Below are 11,304 nucleotides of genomic sequence, written 5' to 3'. Positions count from 1 at the left end.
TTAAATGATTACCACCCGATAGCATTAACATCACTTGTGATGAAAAGCTTTGAACGGCTAGTGCTGCTTGTAAATTATGTAAAGTCTCATTTCGTAGCAGGTTTTGACCCGTGGCAGTTAGCTTATAGGGCGAATCGATCAACGGAGGATGTAATCTTAACTGTTTTACATCAGGTGCAAGCCCACGTAGAAACTAGGAATACCTATGCAAGGATTTTATGTGTAGATTTTAGCTCAGCATTTAACACTATTGTACCTAGTGCTTTGATTACAAAGTTGTTTGGTTTAGGCCTAAATGGGTTTACCTGTAGATGGTTGCTAAGTTTCTTATCTGACAGACCCCAGGTGGTCAAGTTGGGGAAAACTAGCTCCATGGAGTTGGTGCTGAATGTTGGAGTCCCGCAGGGGTGTGTATTGAGCCCTGCTCTGTGGGCCTGATTCAGACCCGCTCGCGAGAGCTGAGCACTCGCAAGCGGGTCGATGTTGGCCCAGTGCGCATGCGCACGAGGGAGCCGGCTCCCTCGTGCGCTTGCGCGAGACCCGAAAAGCGACGGCCAAGCCGTCGCTATGGGTCTCGTACCAAAGGGGGCATGCTGTCGATGGTGAGTGACAGCACGCCCCCTTTGGTAGGCATGCCAGGGGCGTGGCTGCCCAGACGGAGGCGTTCCCATGGGAACGCCTACCGTCTGGGGCCGGCCCCACTGACATCACTAGTGATGTCAGTGATGTCAGAGGGAGTGCTGTCACTAGTGAGGTCAGTGGGAGTGCTTTTGGCTCTGATAGAGCCAAAAGCTCTCCAGGGCTTGCGGCAGATGAGACCCTACCACAAGGGTCTCGTCGCAAGCCCGATGGTCGCAATGGTCTTGACCATTGCGATCATCATTTTGGCCACTCGCATAAGCTGTGGGTGGTAACCCACAGCTATGCGAGCGTCCAAGAGGCCGCAACAAAAAAAAAAAAACCTCCCTGATTCAGAGCGGGCGCTCGTTCAGAGCGTCCGGCTCTGAATCAGGCCCTGTATTCTTTGTTCACTCATGATTGTGTATCCCAGTCTCGGTCTGTTAAGATCGTTCAATTTGCGGACGATATCACTATCGTTGGTCTAATAACCAACGGGGATGAACTTGCTTATAGAGCTGAGGTGGATAGTATGTTTGAGTGGAGTAGGGGAAATTGTCTCCTTTTAAACACAATGATAACAAAATAAATGATTATCGACTTTAGGAAGCGTGGTACTCCTATAAGGGCCCCGGTGTGTCTAGGCGGTTTGCCCATTGAGGTAGTACCCTCCCTTAACTTGTTGGGGTTTTATGTCTCAAACACTTTGTCATGGTCCTTAAACTCAGCCTTCTTGGTTAAGAAGGTGCACCGACGTTTGTTTTTTCTGTGCCGCTTGCGATCTGCGTGTGTGAGTAGGGGAATCCTGTTAAATTTTTACCGTAGCATTGTGGAAAGCGTTTTGACTTGGTATTGTTGCTTGGTACGGGAACTGTACTGTGGCTGAGCGGAGGGCGTTGAATAGGGTGCTTGGAACTGCTAGTAAAATCATTGGAGTGGTGCTACCGCGCACACAGGAGATATATGGAAAAAGGCTCCAGAAGGAAACTAGTTCTATCTTAGCAGATTCCAGCCATCCTAATCATGTTCTTTTTGAGAAATTGCCATCAAATAGGCATTTTAGAGCATTGCGCACTCACACAAAGCGTCTGCACAGTAGTTCTTTTCCTGCAGCCATGCGTACGTTAAACGGTATATGGTGTTGTGTTACAGTGTAATCTTGCTGCCTGTATTACTATATGGTATGTGTTGTATTGTTTTTTCATTGGCATCACTTGTGCTGTCAATGACAAATAAAGAATTATTATTATAAGTATGAATATATTTGTTGTCTATGGGGGTTGTTTAATTAGCCCCGGTAATTTACTGCATACTAATTGATCCCCTGGGGCTATTCAATTTGCCCTAAAGGCACACCGCAGGCTGCACTTAACGGGGCTCTGAAAGAAACCCCTGATATATCGCCTGTTTTTGGATACCGTGAACGTGTTAACATATACGGTAGGTCCATGAACTCAACACACATTCTATGAATCCCATTAAAATGTTAATTTAACAGAGTTAAAAGGGGGCTCGGGTGAGATAAAGGCTGGATTTGAATAGCCCCATGCTACCACCCTTTATCTCCCTCATTAAATTAACAGGTCTAATTGAATATGGTGATAAATGTGTCTGGTGATTTTATGATGAGCTGATTTTCTGTATATTATAGAGAACTCTGTGAAGTCTCTATATATATCTGCATGTTACAAATAGGAAGGTATTAGTCGGAATGGCTTATAAAGCTTTGCAGTGATTCCGTCTGTTTGATATCACTGTATCCAGCACACGGCAAAGAGACTTTACAGGTTTCCATAAGATGTCGCTCAGGTTGTCTCCTGGCACAAATGCTGCCTGATCATTTAAGGGAAACAATTCTGCTTATCGGTGTGTGCAAGGGATCCGGCTTTGACTGTCACTGTGAGGTCATCAACGTAGTTTATTATTTTTGTGTTATGTAACAGTGAGTACATCGCTGATAATTTGTACAACTGTTGATTTATTTTTGTAAGTCCTTTAAATAATAGCCATCTATAGTCTAAGCAGGGTTTCTAAAACTCTGTCCTCATAGAACCCTAACAGTGCTGGTATCCTCAGGAATAATTAGTGCCAACTGTTAATCTTTTGTGATAGTCAATTAACAGATGTGTGTTCCAGCTGAATGTTCAGCAAATCATGTACTGTTAGGACTGTTGAGGACCGGGCTTGAGAAATACTGACGTAAATAGTTTTGTTTTGGAAGTGGGGGATTTTAGGATTGTTTTATTTATTCTCCGTAATGTTCTACCCTTAGGCTTCTCAAGTGCACCAAACATATGCCCCCATTTAACAACGAAGGCAAATATCAGCTGATTTTTTTGTTTAGTATCACTGTGATACTAACGAAAAATTCACTGGTATTTACCATACTTACCCCTCCGGCGAGGTCCCGCAAAGTCCTGTCCTTGTCGAGGTCCTCAGCTGGGCTGCTGGTAGCCTAACGCTGCGAGCGATGGTAATGTCTAATCCCCTTCCCGGAGAGGACCCTGACATCATCAGCTACTGTCCAACTTCATTCACTACCATCCATGTGGGCATAGAGGGGGAATATAATGTTGTGGCGAGTGTAACGAGCCAGTGAGGGGTCTTTTTTTTTTTTTAGGTGGCTTTAATGGGCATGGAACTGCACTTCTGCCCTCAATCACGTCACTTCCAGGTCCCTAGCCAGAAGGGGAAATAAGATCTACCACCAGCGACTGGGCTCAGTGTAATGAGCATATGCAACGGTCCGTCTGCGCATGTACATGGCATGGTGACCCAGCAGTGGAAAGCTTCAAAGAAGCAAGAGGGGCATCACCGGGTCGCCATTGCCGGCAAAAGCTGGCGAGAGCAATGCTTGATAAACAGTGGTAATCATAGATTACAGCTGTTTGTTAAATCCAGAAATGGTGGCATAACCCCTGTAGCGAGCGTTAAAGGGGTAATGTTTCACAGTCAAAAATGGGGGCCATAGTCATGAATGCTAAGTGTCACGGCTTGGCGTGCGCTTGGACCCGGAGTGGAGTTGGATGAAAAATGAGGACTTGTTTGCTGGTACTTGAAGGCAGCCGGCCTTAGGGGAGTATGACTCATGATGCAGTGGCACTCGACGGGATCAGAACCAGGCTGCGAGACACTGGCGGAACTTAGAGACCCGGGGAACGAAATGAACCATTTTGGAGCAACGATCCACTACTACCCAGATGGTGGTAAACCCATTAGAAACAGGTAGATCCGTTACAAAGTCCATGGAAAGGTGTGTCCAAGGATGGGTTGGTACTGACAGAGGTAGGAGTGTGCCGGCAGGAACCTGTCTGGATGTTTTATGTTGAGCACACTGTGGACAGGAGGCGATAAAAGCTTCAATTTCCGACTTCCTAGCAGGCCACCAGTATGATCGTTGTAGGAATTCCAAGGTCTTGCGTATGCCCAGGTGTCCGGCAAAACGAGAGGTATGAGCCCACTTCAAAAGCTGCTTGCGCATATCTGAGGCCACAAATGTCTTCCCGGGAGGAGGTTGAATGCAAGTTGTAGTGAATACTCTGGAGTCTAGAACTGGAGTTTCCTTATGACTTTCGGAAGATGCATCGGAGGAGAGTGATCGAGAGAGGGCATCTGCCTTTTGATTTAGTGAGCCTGGGCGAAAAGTTAAAATAAAATTGAAACGAGAAAAGAATATTTACCATCGAGCCAGGCGGGAACTCAGGCACTGAATATTTTTTAGGTATAGGAGATTCCGATGATCTGTATAAACGGTGATGGGATACATCGCGCCCTCAAGAAGATAACGCCACTCTTCAAAAGCTAGTTTCACAGCCAATAATTCCTGCTCTCCAATGGGATAATTCTTTTCTGCTTGGGAAAATTTCTTTGAGAAGAAGCCACAGGGATGAAACTTGCTATCCTCGAGTTTCTGGGATAGTACTGCCCCTACCGCTTCAGAAGAGGCGTCTACCTCAAGAAAGAATGGGTAGTTAATGTTGGGTTGTCTCAGCACGGGGGCAGAAATGAAGGCTTGCTTTAAGAGTTGAAAGGCAGTTTCAGCCTCTGGAGGCCATCGGGATGGATTTGCCCCCTTGCAAGTTAGGGCGGAAATGGGTGCCATGAGAGTGGAAAATCCTTTGATAAACCTTCGATAATAATTTGCGAAGCCCAAAAATCTTTGTACTGCCTTCAAAGAATTCGGACGAGACCAGTCCAATATTGCCTGAACTTTCTGGGGATCCATTTCAAGGCCGGCACCTGAAACGATGTAACATAAAAAGAGAACTGAGGGAACTTCAAATATGCATTTTTCAGCTTTGCAGTACAGGTGGTTCTTTCGTAGGCGAGTTAACACCTCCTTGACTTGGGATCGATGCCTGACAATGTTGGAGGAGAATATCAGAATATCGTCGAGGTATACTACCACAGAGATATATAGTAAGTCCTGAAAGATCTCATTCACAAGGTTTTGGAACACAGCAGGAGCGTTACAGAGACCAAAAGGCATTACCAGGTATTCAAAATGCCCGTCTCGAGTATTGAATGCTGTTTTCCATTCATCCCCGGCTCGTATCCTAATGAGATTGTAGGCCCCTCTTAAATCCAGCTTGGTAAAAATAGTAGCACCTTTTACTCGATCGAAAAGTTCGGTAATGAGGGGTATCAGGTAGCGATTTTTGATGGTTATATCGTTTAAGCCCCTGTAATCGATGCAAGGACGCAGGCCTCCATCCTTCTTAGACACAAAAAAGAATCCTGCCCCTGCCGGTGAGGAGGATGGTCGAATGAACCCCTTTTGCAGGTTCTCCTGGATGTATGCTGACATGGCTTCAGTCTCGGGTAGGGAGAGTGGGTAAGTACGACCTCGCAGAGGAGTTTTGCCAGGAATCAACTCAATAGGACAGTCCCACTCCCGATGAGGAGGCAGAATATCGGCTCCGGTCTTACAGAAGACATCGGAGAAGGAGCGATACTGGTAGGGAATTGGAGTAGTGGTTGCAATGTAACTTCCTTTGACGGGTTTGATTTGAGGAAGGCAGGATACTTGACAAGTTTCTCCCCAGGACAAGATCTGCATGGTGCCCCAATCAATATTGGGGGAGTGCTTGCGTAATCAGGGGTATCCAAGGATGACCTCATGGGAGGCTTTGGGAATTACTAGGAATCGGATAGTTTCAGTGTGGAGAGCTCCGATACGAACTGGCACAGGAAGGGTATGTTGAGAGACGATTCCGTTGGTAATCTGAGTGCCATCTACAGCAGATAGAGTGATGGTGTGGTCGAGAGAGGAGACAGGAAGCCGGAGCCTCTGGACAAGTTCAGCGGTGATAAAATTTTCAGCGGCCCCTGAATCGAGGTGAGAAAGAACAGTTTTAGAACCAGTGGAGATCTCAAAAGTAATGGAGAGGGTAGATTCATTTTTTGACGGAGACGGAGTCATCACTCCTAACCTTGTGTCTCCGGCACAGATTAGGATCGGGAGTTTCCCGGACGATGTGGGCAGGCTGCAACCATATGACCGGTCTCCCCGCAGTACATGCATAGATTTTCTCGTCGGCGTCTTTGCCGTTCTTCTACCGTGAGGCGGGCCCGGTTAATCTGCATGGGTTCGTCACCCGTAGGTTCAGACGGAGGGAGGGTTGGAGTAGTGGTCGGCCGGAACCTAAAGCGATCTCCCCTAGTTTTTTCAGTCTGGCGTTCTCTGTACCGCAAATCCACTTTATTGCAAAGGGAGATAAGCTCATTGAGGGTAGCCGGCGGATCACGAGTGGCGAGGTCATCTTTTATGCGATCTGTCAATCCATTCCAAAAGGTGGAAGTCAGGGCTTCTTCATTCCATTTTAGTTCCGAAGCCAGCGTTTGAAATTGAATGATATACTGACTGACTGGTCGGTTCCCTTGGCGAAGTCGCAGGATTTCCGTCGCCGTGGAGGTTGTTCTGCCGGGCTCGTCGAAAATCCTCCGGAAGGACGTGAGGAATCCAGAGTAGTTGTCTAGTAACGGGTCGGACCTCTCCCAGAGAGGCGAAACCCAGTCCAGGGCAGAACCGGTCAGTAGAGACACTATGGGCCAAATGTAATAGGGTGAGAGTTTAGAAAAGTGAGAGTTTCTGACACTTTTTAAACTTTGCAAATGTAATAGAGTCCAAAAACAAAGTAACAGAGTGAACTTGCATGTTTTTTTAGACTTAAAAAACTCTCAGGATTTAAAATCTCATTCAGATGTTTTCCCATTTTGAAGATAAAACTCAACCAATGAGAGAGATTACTGCTAAACTCTCACATTTTCTAAATGCTCACCCTTTTACATTTGGCCCTATATATGCCACTTTGGATTTTGGAGATGGAAAGTTTGCAGGCTGTAGTGTGAAGTGGACGTCACACTGGTTGAGAAACCCTCGGCACAACTTGGGGTTCCCGTCAAACTTATTGGTTGGAAGGTGCAAATGAGATGGTGCAGGTGGAACAGGGACAGCTGGAGCTGCTGGCTGGTTGGTGGCGGCAGGCAAATTAACAGTAACCAGGGAAGCTTGCAGCATATCCTGACGAAGAGACATTTCCTGCAGGAACTGAGCCATTTGGCGCTGAGACGCCTCTAGTCCCTCTAGGCGACTGGCGATACCCTGGAGCAAGTCGGCCCTCAGATCCTGTCCACTGGCCGAATCCATCGGGCCAGTGCAAACTGTCACGGCTTGGCGTGCGCTTGGACCCGGAGTGGAGTCGGATGAGGAATGAGGACTTGTTTGCTGGTACTTGAAGGCAGCCGGCCTTAGGGGAGTATGACTCATGAAGCAGTGGCAGTCGACGGGATCAGAACCAGGCTGCGAGACACTGGCGGACCTTAGTGACCCGGGGTAGGCTGGCTAATAGCAGATAGCCGGTGTCAGGAGACAGGTAGTAAAAGGAGCAAACTGCACCAAGGCTGAGAGGTGACTCTGCAGAAACACACTGGTACTGACACTTTAAATGAGCAAAGGAGCACAGAGAACTAGCTCACAGCATACGCTGTGATAGACATTGCACTGGCAACTAAAGAGCTTCTGGACAGCCCTTTAGTACCCTCAGGTAGTGCAGCATTGGTTGCTAGCCTCCCCAGCCCAGACTGAACCTGATTGGCCAGAAACGACATGTGACCCAAATCCAAGATGGCCGCACCCAGTGGTCACAGCATGGAAGCTCTGCCAGTCTCAGCCCCTCTCACCTGCCTCCAGATGGAAGCCCTTAGTCTGCGGAGACTCACAGCACCCAGCGCTATTCTCCAGGAACCTGCACCTCTGCTGGAAACACCATGCCACAGCGCCCGGAGCGGTAAGCGCCGTGATCTCAGCAGCCTGTCACCCCTGGTCGTGACACTAAGTGATCAATTGGGAAAAATTACTTTATATATATTCCTTAGGTCAGGTGACTAGCGTGTGATCAGGGCCGGCTCTGCATGTGATGTAACAGGAGATGACGGTTACAATGATGGGATGAGACAGGTCAGGTGACTAGCGTGTGATCAATGCCGGCCCTGCATGTGATGTACCAGGAGATGACGGTTACATTGATGGGATGAGAGGTCAGGTGACTAGCGTCTGAAATCCGAACCCCCCCGAGCCCCCGCGATCCGAGGCCGATCCGAGTCAGGCTCGACTTTTCCCGCCTGACTCGGATCTGAAATCGAGGCAAAACATCATCATCCCGCCTTCCAAGTCTCACAGGTTTTGAATCCTATATAAGGTACCCGCGTCGGCGCCATTTTCTCACTCGGCTGTGGACAGTGAAGAGGGAGGAAGGGAGTTAGGGCTGGCTGGGCTGTGTAGTGTAGTGTAGTGTAGTGCAGAGTAGTGTTATGCTGTGCTGTGCTGCACTGTGCTGCTGTTGTCCATAGGGGCTGTGTCCACTCCTTCAAAGTCCATAGGGGCTAGCTGGACTGTGTTGTGCAGTCAGTTGTCCATAGGGGCTGTGTCCACTCCAAAGTCCTGTGCAGTGTCCCAGTCGTAAAGGGGTGCTGTAGTGTTGTCCAGGGGGTGCTCTGTCCATCAGGGGTGCTCCCCTCAAGTGCAAAAAAAAAATAAAAAAATTCTGTGTTTGTGAATTGTGTGCGCAGTAGCCGCACGTGCATCAACAAAGTAGTGCCAAGCGTGCGCCTGTGTCCCATAAATAAAGGGCCGGCTGGATTGACCGCTAAAGGGTGCTGTAACCCCCAAAGGGCACTCCAAACAAAATAAAAAATGTTTTTCTGTGTTTGTGAATTGTGTGCGCAGTAGCCGCACGTGCATCAACAAAGTAGTGCCAAGCGTGCGCCTGTGTCCCATAAATAAAGGGCCGGCTGGATTGACCGCTAAAGGGTGCTGTAACTCCCAAAGGGCACTCCAAACAAAATAAAAAAAAAAATTCTGTGTTTGTGAATTGTGTGCACTGTGGCTGCACGTGCATCAACAAAGGAGCAGCGCCAAGCGTGCGCTTGTGTCCCATAAGTAAAAGACCGGCTGGCTTGTCCGTTAAAGGGTGCTGTAACCCCCAAAGGGCACTCCAAACAAAATAAAAATATATATTTTTTTGAGTTTGTGAATTGTGTGCGCAGTAGCCGCACGTGCATCAACAAAGTAGTGCCAAGCGTGCGCCTGTGTCCCATAAATAAAGGGCCGGCTGGATTGACCGCTAAAGCGTGCTGTAACCCCCAAAGGGCACTCCAAACAAAATACAATTTTTTTTTCTGTGTTTGTGAATTGTGTGCACTGTGGCTGCACGTGCATCAACAAAGGAGCAGCACCAAGCGTGCGCCTGTGTCCCATAAGTAAAGAGCCGGCTGGCTCATTTCTTAAAGGGTGGTGTAACCCACAAAGTGCACTACTCTCCAGCAAAAATAAAAAAATATTTTCTGTGTTTGTGTGCACCTTAGTCGCACGTATATATCAATATAACATAAATGGAGGACCAAACTTTCTCTGATAAAAATAAAATAGGAAAAGGTCAAGAACCACTTCCTCCTAGTGCTGTTGCTGCTGCTGGGAGTTGTTCATCATCCCAGAGAGGAAGTAGGAACACCACTACTTTTACTAAACAATTGACCCTCCAACAGTCCCTAGCGAGGAGGATGAAGTACGACAGCAGTCATCCTGAAGCAAAATGTATAAGTGAGGCCTTGACTGCTATGTTGGTGTTAGACGTGCATCCAGTATCCGCCATTAGTGCAGTGGGATTTAGACAATTGATGGAGGTAGTGTGTCCCCGGTTCCAAATCCCGTCTAGATTCCTCCTGCATCCTCAAAGCAGCAGCGACAAGCGTGCGTCTGTCTGTTAAAGGGTGGTGTAACCCTCAAAGTGTGCTCCACAAACAATAAAAAAATTCTTCTTTTTTTTTTCTGTCTTTGTGAAATGTGTGGGATGTAGCCGCACCTGCATCCTTAAAGCAGCAGCGACAAGCGTGTGTCTGTCTGTTAAAGGGTGGTGTAACCCTCAAAGTGCACTCCACAAACAATAAAAATATTCTTCTTTTTTTTTCTGTCTTTGTGAATTGTGTGGGCTGTAGCCGCAACTGCATCCTCAAAGCAGCAGCGACAAGCGTGCGTCTGTCTGTTAAAGGGTGGTGTAACCCTCAAAGTGCGCTCCACAAACAATGAAAAAATTATTCTTTTTTTTTCTGTCTTTGTGAATTGTGTGGGCTGTAGCCGCACCTGCATCCTCAAAGTAGCAGCGAAAAGCGTGCGTCTGTCTGTCAAAGAGTGGAGTAACCCCGGAACTGCGCACGACAAAAAATAAAATAATCTTCTTTTTTTCTGTGTTTGTGTGTGAAATGTATGCGCAGTAGCCGCACCTGCATCCTCAAAGCAGCAGCAACAAGCGTGCGTCTGTCTGTTAAAGGGTGGTGTAACCCTCAAAGTGCGCTCCACAAAAAATAAAAAAACATTTTTTTTCCTGTCTTTGTGAATTGTGTGGGCTGTAGCCGCACCTGCATCCTCAAAGCAGCAGCGACAAGCGTGCGACTGTCTGTTAAAGGATTACATTGGTGACAGCATCCAAGTAGGCATGTCAGAAAGTCCGTACATGTACTGGCGGGAAAAAGAGGCAATTTGGAGGCCCCTGTACAAACTGGCTCTATTTTACCTGAGTTGCCCCCCCTCCAGTGTGCACTTCGAAAGAGTGTTTAGTGCAGCCGGGAACCTTGTCAGCAAAAGCGTAGGAGGTTGCTTCCACAGAATGTGGAGAAGATGTTGTTCATAAAAATGAATTATCAACTCTTCCAGGGAGACCAGCCTGCAGAACGTACAGAGGGACCTGTGGTGGTTTATTCCAGTGGGGACGAATTAATACTCTGTGAGGATGAGGATGTACACAACACTGAAGAGGGTGAGGAATCGGTGAATGAGGAGGATGAGGACGACATCTTGCCTCCGTAGAGCCAGTTTGTGCAGGGACAGATTAATTGCCAGCTTGTTTTGTGGGGGCCCAAACGAACCAATCATTTCAGCCACAGTCGTGTGGCAGACCCTGGCGCTGAAATGATTGGTTTGTTAAAGTGTGCATGTCCTGTTTATACAACATAAAGGTGGGTGGGAGGGCCCAAGGACAATTTCATCTTGCACCTCTTTTTTTTCTTTGCATTATGTACAGTTTGGGGCCTAGTTTTTCAAACTGCCATCCTGTCTGCCACTGCAGTATCACTCCTAGATGGGTCACGTGTTTGTGACGCCCACTCGTGTCGCTTAGCATAGTCATCCAG

The 11,304-nt window shown here is 47.6% G+C and overlaps 1 protein-coding gene across 1 annotated transcript in view; it reads left to right on the top strand.

Annotated features, from left to right (window-relative positions):
* The window catches only part of LOC148523012 (pancreatic secretory granule membrane major glycoprotein GP2-like), a 64,549-nt gene that overhangs the window by 22,564 nt on the left and 30,681 nt on the right, over positions 1–11,304 (top strand). The window lies entirely within an intron of this gene.

The sequence above is a fragment of the Taudactylus pleione genome, unplaced genomic scaffold, assembly GCF_031769625.1.
Source record: "Taudactylus pleione unplaced genomic scaffold, aTauple2 ptg000134l, whole genome shotgun sequence".
NCBI lineage: Eukaryota > Metazoa > Chordata > Amphibia > Anura > Myobatrachidae > Taudactylus > Taudactylus pleione.
The sequence above is the reverse complement of the archived record's forward strand: the minus strand, read 5'-3'. Positions and strand labels throughout refer to the sequence as shown.